This window comes from Phyllobates terribilis, unplaced genomic scaffold (assembly GCF_046119375.1).
Source record: "Phyllobates terribilis strain yellow unplaced genomic scaffold, ASM4611937v1 Scaffold_8__6_contigs__length_399053987, whole genome shotgun sequence".
Lineage (NCBI taxonomy): Eukaryota > Metazoa > Chordata > Amphibia > Anura > Dendrobatidae > Phyllobates > Phyllobates terribilis.
Genome location: NW_027362768.1, coordinates 95,056,222 through 95,069,644, shown reverse-complemented (window position 1 = coordinate 95,069,644; position 13,423 = coordinate 95,056,222). Strand labels below are relative to the sequence as shown.

The window sequence follows — 13,423 nt, the reverse complement described above, 5'->3', positions numbered from 1 at the left end:
GAACACACGTTCAGACAGAACGCTGGCTGCGGGGCATGACAAGATCTCTAAGGCGTAAGTGGCTAGCTCCGGCCATTTATCCAGATTGGAAGGCCAAAAAGAGCAAGGGTCCAGTGACACAGTCATGGCTTCAATGTTTACTTGGAGATACTCCTGTACCATCGTCTCTAGGCGTTGACTATGTGTCAGACTTCTTGTCTCCTGTGGCCTTGCAAAGGATGGGCTAAAAAAGTGGTGAAATGATTCCGCAAAATTGATGTTACCAGCAGATACTGTGGTTCTGTTACGGTTTGAGTGCTGAACACTTGACGGTCCCACGGTTGGCAAGGTGGAACTGTGAGATTCACTACGTGCACCACTGGTGTTTTGTGGAAAAGCACATGTAAGATTCTGCAACGGTCTCTGCTGATACTCCTGCATGCGTGCATCCCTTTCTATGGCAGGAATAATTTCTGCAAATTTACTTTTGTACCGGGGATCTAACAGTGTGGAAACCCAGTAGTCAGGATTATTTCTAATTCTCACAATTCGAGGGTCATGTTGCAGGTAGTGCAGCAAGAAGGCACTCATGTGTGTTGCGCATCCAGGAGCACCAAGTCCCTGTTGTGTTGGTGGCGAGGTAACAATCATGCTTCCTTCCTCTGTCCTCTCCCCCCAACCTCGCACAACAGAAATGTGATCAAGGTCTCCCTCATCTGATGAGTCTTCCATCAGTTCGTCCTCCACTTCTTCCGGGGCTCCTGCACCTTCCTCACTAGTTTGGCTGCTACCATGCGCCCTGGTAAAACCATCTCCCCCACCCTCACATGCCTGCCGCCTTGGTGCTGCCGACCGTCTGGACCTTGCAGATGTTAGCCCTTCCGCATACAACTCCTCCTCCTCTACTTCCTCCACCTCCTCTTGTGCCACCACCTGACTCCGAATTCTGTTTAACATGTGCTCCAGCATGTAAATCACCGGAATAGTCATGCTGATAATGGCATCATCAGCATTAAACATCTTCGTCGCCATTTCAAAACTGTGCAGAAGGGGGCATAGGTCCCTGATCTGAGACCACTCCTCCAGCGTGATTTGCCCCACCTCTGGATCTCGTTGGCCCAGGCTATACGTCAGAACGTATTGCACCAGGGCTTGTCGGTGCTGCCACAGTCGCTGCAACATGTGCAGAGTTGAATTCCACCGGGTAGGCACATCGCATTTTAGCCGGTGAAGTGGCAGGCCCAGCGACTTCTGTAGAGATGTAAGTCGCTGAGCTGCGGGATGCGAACGTCGGAAGTGAGCACACAGCGACCGTGCCCTCTGCAGAAGGCCATCTAGTCTGGGATAGTGGGCTAAAAATTGCTGGACATCCAGGTTCAACACGTGAGCCATACAAGGCACGTGTGTGACATTGCCCCGGTGTAGGGCCGCACCCAGGTTTGCAGCATTGTCGCACACGGCCTTACCTGGTTTCAGGTCCAGTGGAGACAACCATTCATGAAATTGGTTCTCCAGAGCTGACCACAACTCCTCAGCTGTGTGACTCACATTTCCCAGACATTTCAAAGTAAAAACCGCCTGATGACGTTGAGCCCTACTGCCAGCATAGTAAGGAGGTGTGCAGGATCCCCTCTGCGCAGTTAGAAAGCTTGTGGCATGACCAGACAGGCTTTGGGTGCAGGTGGAAGACCGAGAGAAGGTTGAGGAGGCAGAAGCAGTGGAGGAACTTTGACATAAAGAGGATTGACGCACAACTCGTGGGGACGGCAAGACTTGGACAGCAGCCCCTTGTCCTGCTGTCACCATAGTTATCCAGTGCCCAGTCAGCGACATGTAACGTCCCTGTCCATGCCTACTCGTCCAAGTGTCTGTGGTGAAATGCACGCTGTCACACACAGAGTTTCTCAAAGAAGCGGTGATGTTGTGTGCGACATGCTGGTGGAGCGCAGGCACACCTTTCTTTGAGAAGTAGTGCCGACTGGGCATCTGGTACTGGGGCACTGCGGCGGACATAAGGTCTCGAAAATCCTCGGTGTCCACCAGGCAGAAAGGCAGCATTTCTGTAGCCAAGAGCTTGCAGATGGTGAAATTCAACCTCTTAGCTTTCTCATGGCTAGGAGGAAATGGTCTTTTACTTGTCCACATCTGAGGGACCGAGGGCTGGCTATTGTGCTTAGACGGGGTTGATAAGGGTGTCCCCAGCAAACTGCCGGTCTGTGAGGAAGATGCAGGCGGACATGTTAGGTTGCCTTGATCCAAAGGTGGTGGTATCGATGTCGGACAGCGCTCAACACCAGCTGGTGTTACCACCTCCAAAGAAAATGATGACCTGCCAATCACGCTGGCTGTTGCGGGTAAAGAGGTGGCAGGTCTGCGCCCCAAAACAGGTGTGACTGCTTTCCTCTCAGTCACAGAAGATGAAGAGGCCGCGGATGCACAAGATATGGCAGACGGTGGTTGGCCCGGCCGGCTAGGCCGCATTGTAGCACACTGAGCTTCCCACTGCAACTTATGCTTCATGTCCATGTGCCGGTTCATGCATGAAGTACTCAAACTATGTATTTTTTGGCCTCTACTTAGCTTTTGCTGACAAATGTTACAGATAACACGAGTTGGGTCATCTTTATCGATCTGAAAAAATGCCCAGGCTATGCAAGGCTTGGCACCCATGCGACCTGAAGAGCCACCACGACTTGTGGTGAGAGGCAGAGTTGTGTTTGAGGATGCAGTTGTTGACGTGCTTCCAGTACTACGTCTCTGTCCAGGAAGGCACAACCTGACCTCGTCGTCACTAGCATCATCCTCCACCTCCTCTGCTGACCTCATCTCTTGGCTGACTGTGGGTTGACAGTAAGTGGGATCTCCAACCTCATCATCATCACCCTGTACATTATCACACCCGTCGTTCTCAGAGCCAACCTGTTCCTGCCCTGACAAAAAACTAAAGTTGTCGCTCCAATCAGGTATTTGAGTCTCATCATCGTCTTCCTCATTGTCTCCACCAACAGGAGTTACAGTTTGGGAATGAGGGTCTACATTATGGTCAGAACCTTCTGCGTCTGGTCCTGGATCCGACTCATAAAGATTCTGGGCATCAGTGCAGATCATTTCCTCGTCTGGATTCACAGAAGCGCTGGAGTCGACCTCTGATTCCCAGGCTATAGTATGAGTAAACAGCTCTGCAGACTCAACCATCTGTTCTACCTCATACTCAGACGGGCAGCTGGAGATTTGGGAGCTGTGAGGAAGCAAGTGCGATTGGGGTGACACCTTTGAGGACTGGAGTATTTGTGATGTTGAAGTTGATGTGGAGGAGAGCCCACTTAAAGGAGCACTTGATATCCGTTGAAGCACCTGCTGTTTTTGTGCCTCATCTGGAATTTGTAGCGATTGGCGTGGCCGTAAGAAAGGGATCTTATCACATTGTCCGCTAAAAGAAGTAGACATTTTAGTTTGGCTTTAACACCTATCCCACGGACACAACCTTTTTTCCCCTTCCCAACACGCCTATTCCCCTTTCCACCAGCAGCAGGCCTTTTCCACTCATTTTGGTGGTTAACTAATTCACAACTCTGGAGTTGTTTGCACAAAAAAACAATGGATGGGAACCGAGCAGAGCTGAGTGGCCAAACTGTGGTATTAGGCCAAAACTATTGGCTGGGTTAGATGCAGAAAAAAATTATATTCAGTTTGCAACCTGATGGAGGTCTGTATAGATGGATTATTAGAACAAGTCCCACACACAGCTAGAAGCCCAATATTTTTTCAGAGGTAGATGCAGAAAAAAAATATATTCAGTTTGCAACCTGATGGAGGTCAGTATAGATGGACTAATAGAGAAAGTCCCACACACTGCTAGAAGGCCAAATATTTTTTCAGAGCTAGATGCAGATAAAAATTATTTTTAATTTGCAACCTGATGGAGGTCAGTATAGATGGACTAATAGAGAAAGTCCCACACACTGCTAGAAGGCCAAATATTTTTTCAGAGCTAGATGCAGATAAAAATTATTTTTAATTTGCAACCTGATGGAGGTCAGTATAGATGGACTAATAGAGAAAGTCCCACACACTGCTAGAAGGCCAAATATTTTTTCAGAGCTAGATGCAGAAAAAAATTATATTCAGTTTGCAACCTGATGGAGGTCAGTATAGATGGACTAATAGTACACGTCCCACACACAGCTAGAAGCCCAAATATTTTTTCAGAGCTAGATGCAGAAAAAAATTATATTCAATTTGCAACCTGATGGAGGTCAGTATAGATGGACTAATAGAATGATGCTATGCCCAAAAGATTTTACTTCACTAGGTGCAGTAAAAAAAGTGGTATTCTATACACAGGTGGTATATCTTGCAACACAGATAAGCTACTCCACTGACTAACACACTCTGCAATAGGCCAAAAAGGATTAGCTTTGCTAGATTCAGCCAAATGCTGTGAAAAAAACTTGCACAGCATCGGCACAGACCTGCCTGGCAAAAACTTATAGGAACTGATGTAACCTAGTCCTGAAAAGGACTGCAATTACAATTAGTCTTTACTCCCACAATCTATCTATTTAAGAGCACAGACCTGCCTGATAAAAGTCGTAGGAAATGCTGTAACCTAGTCCTTAAAAGGACTGCAATCACAACTATTCCCTACTCCCAAGCTATCTGTAGATTTGTGCGAAAATTGGCTTGAAATTAACAAGGTATAGCGTACACAGCAACAGCGGTGCCGTCTAACACGCAGCTGCAGCAGTGAGAAAATGGTGGCGACGGGGAAAATGGCTTGGTCTTATAGGGCAAGGACATGTGACATACACTGCCAATGACACATGCCCTTGCTTGTGTGAAAAAAAGCACTTCGCTCCGTGTGTGCGCTGCTGATAGGCTGACAGATTGCACCTCCCCACTGTAAATGCGGGAAAGAGAAAAAAAATGGAGATCTTCATTATTCCTGCAGAGATCCATCCCCTGCCCCTCCCCCCACCCCGCTGTACACTCAAACTGCGTATTAACATTAATTTTCATCATTACTGAGTAAAAATCCAGTTATGATTTTGGTGCACGAACAGTTATCGAACATAACCTCGAACAGCCGAATTTTTCTCAAATTGTTCGTGTTCGCCGAACGGCTCGAACACCGCCCAAAACAGCTCGAATTTGAGATTGGCGAACAGTTCGATTAGAACAACGCTCATCTCTACTCCCAACACATAACATGCTGGGGAAAAGTTGTAGATTCAGTTCAGACAGGCTAGCAGCCGTAGTGACATATACCTCCCCTCACATATACAGTGGTGGCCAAAAATTAATGAAGATAATAATACCAAAGAATTTGTGATTGCAATCATTTTCAGGAAGAAACTGAGTATTATCTGACAGAATTGCAGGGGTGCCAATACTTTTGGCCACCACTGTAACACCAGTGACTCTGTCACATATTCCCCACCTCTGCCCAAAGCCGGGGGTTTGGGCACCTTCAGACACCAGGCAGGGAATTCTAGAGAGGGCATCAGCGTTCCCGTGTAACTTTCCAGGCCAATGCTCCACGAGAAAATTAAAGTTATGGAAACCTAAGAACCATCTAGTTACCCGGGAATTTTTAGCCCTCTTTTCTCTCAACCATCTCAAAGGGGCATGGTCTGATACCAGTTTAAACTTCTGGCCTAGTAGGTAGTATCTTAGTCTATCTAAGGCCCATTTTATGGCTAAACACTCTTTTTTTACTATCGCATAGTTTTTCTCGCAGGACGAGAGCTTTTGGCTCAGATAGAGAATGGGATTTTCTTCCCCATTTATCTCATGAGAGAGTACGGCTTCTAGGCCAACTTCTGAAGCACCTGTCTGGACCACGAATTCTTTCTCAAAGTCTGGTGCGACCAAGACTGACTGCTTACACAGTGCTATCTTCAACTGTTGGAACGCCATCTCTGTTTCCTCTGTCCATTTCACCATTGTTGATCTGGTGCCTTTTAGGAGATCTGTAAGTGGCGCGGCCAACCTGGCAAAATTTTGGTTAAACCGCCGGTAATATCCCACAATTCCCAGGAACGCTCTTATTTGCTTCTTGGAGAGCGGTTCTGGATTACATCCACTTTATTGACTTGTGCCTTTATTTCTTCTCTCCCAACCACATAGCCCAAGTACTTGGCCTCCTCCTTTTAAACAGCACATTTTTTCGGATCTATTGTAAATCCCGCCTTCCTCAGAGCATCCAGAATTGCCTGTACCTTAGGCAGAGGACTAGCCCAGTCTGGGCTAAAGACTACAATGTCGTCAAGGTAGGCTGTGGCATACTTCTTATGTGGGCCTAGGATCCGATCCATAGCCCTCTGGAAGGTGGCTGGGGCCCCTTGCAGTCCGAATGGCATCCGAGTGTATTGGAGACACCAATCAGATGTCGAGAAAGCTGTCCGCTCCTTGGCCGTCTGGGACATAAGGATCTGCCAGTAGCCCTTTGTCAGGTTGAGGGTGGTAATATACTTCATCGGTCCAAGTCTCTCGATGAGTTCGTCTACGTGGGGCATCGGGTATGCGTCACAATTGGACACCTCATTCAGTCGGCGGTAGTCGTTACAAAACCTCCACTCCCCGTTGGGTATTGGCACGAGGACGATGGGACTTGACCATCCACTCTTTGACTCCTCTATCACAGCGAGGTCTAACATCCTTTTCACCTCGGTTGAGATCACCTCTATGTGTGCTTCAGGAATCCTGTAGGGTTTCAGGTTCACCCTTATATGCAGCTCTGTTAGCACATCATGCTCTACCATCTTTGTATGCCCCAGGAACTCTGAGAACAGGTCACGATTCCGATGTAGCAGTTCTCGACATTGTTGCTTCTGGGCTGGCGACAGAGTCTGCTATTGTGACAGTGGGAATGAGAACCAGAACGTGATCCCCGGGCTGGAACTGTCTCAGTCTGGCCAACTGGTTATACCCCTCGCCTGGGCTTCCTGCACCTGGAAGAGATGTTCCTTCACGATGGGCATCACTTTCGCCATTCTCTCCTGCAACTGGGCGACATGTTCGATGATGCTCCGATGCGGCGTGACCTTGGCCTCCCAGGTTTCCTTGGTGATGTCTAGGAGACCTCTTGGATGCCGGCCATACAGGAGCTTGAACGGAGAGAAGCCAGTGGAGGCTTGAGAGACTTCTCTGATGGAGAAAAGTCGAAATGGAAGCAGGTAGTCCCAGTCTCGCCCATCCTTTTCATATACCTTCCTGAGCATCGATTTTAAGTTTTTGTTAAAGCATTCCACCAAGCCATCCGTCTGTGGATGGTAAAAAGGGGTCCGTATCTGGGCAATCAGAAGGACTCTACAAAGCTCCTTCATCACTTTGCTCATGAAGGGAGTTCACTGGTCTGTCAAAATCTCTTTTGGCAGACCTGTCTGAGCAAAAATATGGACCAGCTCCCGGGCTATACTCTTACTGGACGAGCTGCTTAACGGTTACCGGGTCGCATACTCCATGACCACCAGGCCGATTTAACTAAGGGACCCACGAGGTCCATGGTAATCCTCTCAAAGGGAACCTCTTTCACAGGTAGTGGAACTAAGGGACTACGGAAGTGGGAGGAGGGCGTGGTTATCTGGCAGGTGGGGCAGGACCTACAATAGTTTAGGATCTCCCATTAACATTGTGGCCAATAGAACATCCTCATTATCCTTTCCTGGGTTTTATCAACCCCCAGGTGTCCCCCCAGAACATGTGAGTGGGCCATATCTAATACCCTCTGTCGGTACGGCCCTGCAACTAAAAGCTGTTCCACTATCTCTTCACATCTTAGTTTGGTCACCCGGTATAATAGCTTGCCCTGAACTGCAAAGTGTGGGTACCTGGTGTCCACCCCCAGCTCTTAGCAACCCCATTACAGACAGTAACATTGTCCTACGCCCCTTTCAAGGTCAAGTCCCTAACTTGAGCAGAACCAAAGTTCTCTCCGGGCATCTCTAACACAGGAAAAATTGTGCCCCAATATGACAGAATGTATCAGGCCCTTGACCACCTCGACCTCGTGGGATTGAGCACCACAGTCTGTTCCCATTCTCACTCTGGGCACCGGGTAGTTTTTGGCATCACCATGTATGCACCCACAGTTTTGGTAGGAATTAGCTGGTGGGGAAGGGTGGCACTGATTAAGGTTATCAGACTCCCTAAGTCCAAGAGTCCAAGCACCATCACTCCATTAATGGACACAGCACATGCTTGCGGCACCTCACCAGGTTGACCATCCCCGCTACAGGCCAGATAGGCATAATAGGAGCAACGCCGGCCTAGACTGCAGTCTATTGGTTCAGGAGACATATAGCACTGGGCAGCTATGTGTCCCAGATCATAACACTGCCAACATACCACATTCCTCACAGCAGTCTTTGTCAGGCCCTCAGTGGGATTGGGACGACCCCTATTTGTGACCCTAGACCCATTACGCTGAAAGCCCGCCCCTCTTTGGGTACCCCAGTATGGGGAATTGACTATGTCCGGTTTCCCCAGGGATTTTTCAACCCCTTCATACCTCTTTACCAGGCCCACAAGGTCCTCCGCGTTCCAAGGGTCGCCCTGGGCATCCCAGGTCTGCACCGGCCTGGGTAGGGAATGGATGAACCTGTCCATCACCATGCGCTCAACCATCTGGGCAGGAGAGGAAGACTCTGGCTGCAGCCACGTCTGGACTAGATGTAGCAAGTCAAACATCTGTGAACGGCTGTTCTCAGAAGTGGACTCAGGACATGGTTTCCTCTGCAGGTTTATTGTATTGCATAAAACTCTGCAGATTCAGCAAAATAAACATGGCCTTCCTGGCATAACAGCAAAACAAAAGGTAAACAATAGCAGAGTCCTTAGGAGTAACATACATAACATAGTTTTTAAGGTTGAAGGAAGACTAAGTCCATCTAGTTCAACCCATAGCCTAACTTGTTGATCCAGAGGAAGGCAAAAAAAACCCATGTGGCAAACACTAAGCTCCACATTGGGGAAAAAAATTCCTTCCCGACTCCATACGACAATCAGACTAGGTCCCTGGATCAACGCCCTATCAAGGAATCTAGTATTTATAACCTGTAATATTATACTTTTCAAGAAAGGCATCCATGCCCTTCTTAAATTTTAACAGTGAATCACTCATTACAACATCATGCGGCAGAGAGTTCCATAGTCTCACTGCTCTTACAGTAAAGAATCCCCGTCTGTGATTATGATTAAACCTTCTTTCCTCCAGACGTAGAAGATGCCCCCTTGTCCCCGTCTCTGGCCTCAGAGTAAAAAGATTAGTAGAAAGGTCTTTGTACTGTCCCCTCATATACTTGTACATAGTAATAAGATCACCCCTAAGCCTTCTTTTTTCCACAGTAAATAACCCCAAGTGTAATAACCTGTCTTGGTATTGCAGACCCCCCAGTCCTCTAATAACCTTGGTCGCTCTTCTCTGCACCCGCTCTAGTTCAGCTATGTCTTTCTTATACACCGGAGACCAGAACTGTACACAGTATTCTAAGTGTGGTCGCACTAATGACTTGAATAGAGGTAAAATTATGTTCTCCTCATGAGCATCTATGCCTCTTTTAATGCATCCCATTATTTTATTTGCCTTTGCAGCAGCAGCCTGACACTGGCCACTAAACGTGAGCTTGTCGTCCACCAATACACCCAGGTCTTTTTCAGTGACAGTTTTGCCCAGTGTTTTACAATTAAGCATATAATTATACATTTTATTTCCTCTGCCCAAGTGCATTACCTTACATTTATCCCCATTAAAGCTCATTTGCCATTTATCAGCCCAAGCTTCTAGTTTACATAGATCCTCCTGTAATATAAAATTGTCCTCCTCTGTATTGATTACCCTGCAGAGTTTAGTATCATCTGCAAATATTGAAATATTACTCTGTATGCCCCCTACAAGGTCATTAATAAATATGTTAAAAAGAAAAGGGCCCAATACTGACCCCTGTGGTACCCCACTGTTAACTGAGACCCAGTCTGAGTGTTTTCCATTAATAACCACCCTTTGTTTCCTATCACTGAGCCAATTCTTAACCCACATACATATATTTTTCCCTATCCCCATTGTTCTCATTTTATGTATCAACCTTTTGTGTGGAACCGTATCAAAAGCTTTTGAAAAGTCCATATACACAACATCCACTGCATTTCCTTGGTCCAGTCCAGAACTTGCCTCCTCATAAAAACTGATCAGATTAGTTTGGCAGGAACGGTCCCTCGTAAACCCATGTTGATATTGGGTCATGAGGTTATTCTTCTTCAGATACTCTATCATAGCATCTCTTAGGAAACCCTCCAGGATTGTACCCACAGTAGAGATTAAGCTTACTGGCCTATAATTTCCAAGTTCAGTTTTTGTCCCCTTTTTGAATATTGGCACCACATTTGCTATACGCCAGTCCTGTGGTACAGACCCTGTTATTATGGAATCTTTAAAGATTAAAAATAATGGTCTATCTATGACGTTACTTAATTCCTGCAGTACTCGCGGGTGTATCCCATCTGGGCCCGGGGATTTGTCAACTTTAGTGATTTTTAGACGTCGCCGTACTTCCTGCTGGGTTAAGCAAGTGACATTTACTGGAGAATTTTTGTTATCACTAATCATGTTTTCTGTCATGCGATTTTCTTGTGTAAATAAGGTTGAAAAAAAATCATTTAGCATATTGGCTTTTTCCTCATCCTCATCCACCATTTCACCCAGACTATTTTTAAGGGGGCCAACACTATCATTTTTTAGTTTTTACTATTTATGTAGTTAAATAATATTTTGGGGTTATTTTTACTTTCTCTGGCAATGATTCTCTCTGCTTCAATCTTTGCTGCCTTGATTTGGTTTTTACATAATTTATTACATTTTCTATATTTAATTAATGCCTCATCACTACCTACTTGCTTTAGTTCTCTAAATGCTTTCTTTTTGTTACTTATTGCGCCCCTTACAGCTCTATTTAGCCTTAGTGGTTTCCTCCTATTTCTAGCATGTTTATTCCCATAGGGTATATATTGTACACAGGTCCTACTCAGAAAGTTAATAAATGTCTCCCATTTGCTTTGTGTAGTTTTATGTCTCAGGATATCATCCAAGTTTATTGCACTAAGATCATCTCTTAACCGTTGGAAATTTGCCTTCCTGAAGTTTAGTGTCCTTGGTTCACCCACACAGGTTGTAGCACAGCCTTCAGCTCCTCTTGAGCTAAGGCTTTCCAGTCTGTAGACCTTGCCTCTACTGACATACAACACCAGAAAAAAAAATACTGACTGAGCATTTAACCTAGCTCAGTCGCACCCTGAGGAGAGATAGGGTGAATAACTTCCCACCCGATCTCTATGCCATTCACACAAAACCACTCCCTTCACAATAGTGATTAGACCCCCAACATATAACATGCTGGGGAAAAGTTGTAGATTCAGTTCACACAGGCTAGCAGTCATAGTGATACATACCTCCCCTCACATATAACGCCAGTGACTTTGTCACACTATGTATGTTACGGCAATACACAAAGTCATTGCCACTTATAAAGTATTACAGAAATGCTCTTTCTCTGGATCGAAAGTAAGATACATTTGCTCCTTTTTCAAGCAAGTCTATCTCATGCTGTCATCATGCTAGGAGTTATAAATCATTTTTTGATAGTCCCAATTCTCATGTCAAATAATTCAACTCAAGCTGGTCAAATCCCTTACAAACTAAGACATCTTCAATTTCAAAATCTTCATTATTGCTCTCATTTTGTTCTTCACCATAATGCTGTTCTTGAAAAGAGGGTAGTTCAAGGAAAACTGGCACTAGGATTTCAGCTGAATGAGGCACTGGTCATATAGCTGGCAGACTAGGATACTCTATTTTATACTTATTTTTATTGTTATATCCTGATTCTTGAAGTTTTCACTTTACAAAAGTAACAGTCACTGGAATGATCTTGTCTCTCACCAAACCATAGATATCACAAATGGCATCGTATCATGTGTTCCCTTCGTCCACATTTGTAAACTCTCGAGACACTGATTGCACACCTTGTGAAGGGCCAAAAACGTATCTTCATCACCAAGTTTTGCTTTGAAATATGCAAAATAGGCTTGCTGGACAAATGTGCTGATGTTCATCATTTGACTGGGAATAGTGAAACTGCTACACATATAAAAAAAGGATTCGGGGTTGTTTATGCACTTACTACAAGAAATAGCAGAGACAAACATAATCTAAAAGAAAGATTTATAGAGTGGCACACAATTCCTTACCACACTGTCTAACGTGTAACTGAATAGCTTAGACAAACAACACCCTGGTGCCAGTCGCCAAGGTTGTCCTCCACCCCTCCCCATTTGAGTGCGGTTCTCTCTCGGCCAACGGAAGAGCACTAGTGCTACCCTCGATCCAGCCTAGAGTGATCGCATTAAGATAAGGTGTAGAGAAAAAAGCTGACATTATAGAAGAAAACTAAGTGCACTTTTGAAATCAGCATGTATATTTTAGTCTAAATCAGCAGAAAAATCTATGTTATCGAAGTGTGGCCCGATATTTTCCACAAACCCATAGACATGAATGGCTGTGTGCCGTTTATCGGAGGCTACTCGTACATGCTGTAATTTTTTTTTTTTGGACCGATTTAGACATGTGCACGGTTTCATTAAATAAAATGGGGATGAGTGCTATCAAAACGACTGATAGCACTCATCTGATTTTTCGGTCATGTGCACGAGCCCTTACCGGCACTGAACACACTGCATGGAAGAACTTGAAGAAAATGGAAACACCAAGAGGCGCCATCCGAAGTATGTAACAGCATTAGAGGCAGTACATTTTTTTAATTATTCTAATATAGGTTTTGTGATAAATAAAATATTTAGTCTTGGGCCAAAATCTACAATATTTTGTCTTGTACAGTGTATAAAATATTGTAATTTAAGGGATTATCAAGCTCCTCAAACTTTAATATCAGGGGGTGAGTAAAGGTGCTGCCAAGATTGCATCCATCTGCCACTCGTCAGCTATAGTGCACCTGTCCTATTAATTAGAATAGCATGAGTGTATGATACCTGCCAAGTGTGAACAACACCTGATGTTACTGGGAAAGTGGCCAATGAACACCTTGTCATCCTTTTTATTGTATATTCACATAGAGCATTTTAAGATGGTCTTTCTTGCTTAAAAATCCACATCTAAATATTGCATGAAAAGTTTTTTGGAGCATTTTTTTTTCGATGTGTTTTTAGTGAGGTTTTCATGTAATTTTTTTCCGCTACCATTAATTTAGTGATCAAATTTAGGACTTTTTTGCAAACACAAAGGCTTCAAGTACTGACAGGTTGCTTCTTTTTCCATGCTGAAAAAATATGTGGAAACAAAGAGCACCATGTGCAATATAAACATCTACCTATTGATATCAAAATGAATTAGTGATTTTTATTTGGATTTTGGCCTAGAATCTGTCCACATAAA

At 45.1% G+C, this 13,423-nt stretch overlaps 1 pseudogene; it reads right to left on the bottom strand.

Moving 5' to 3' along the window:
* LOC141157692 (calcium-activated chloride channel regulator 1-like) overlaps positions 1–13,423 on the bottom strand; it is a 310,073-nt pseudogene that overhangs the window by 32,593 nt on the left and 264,057 nt on the right.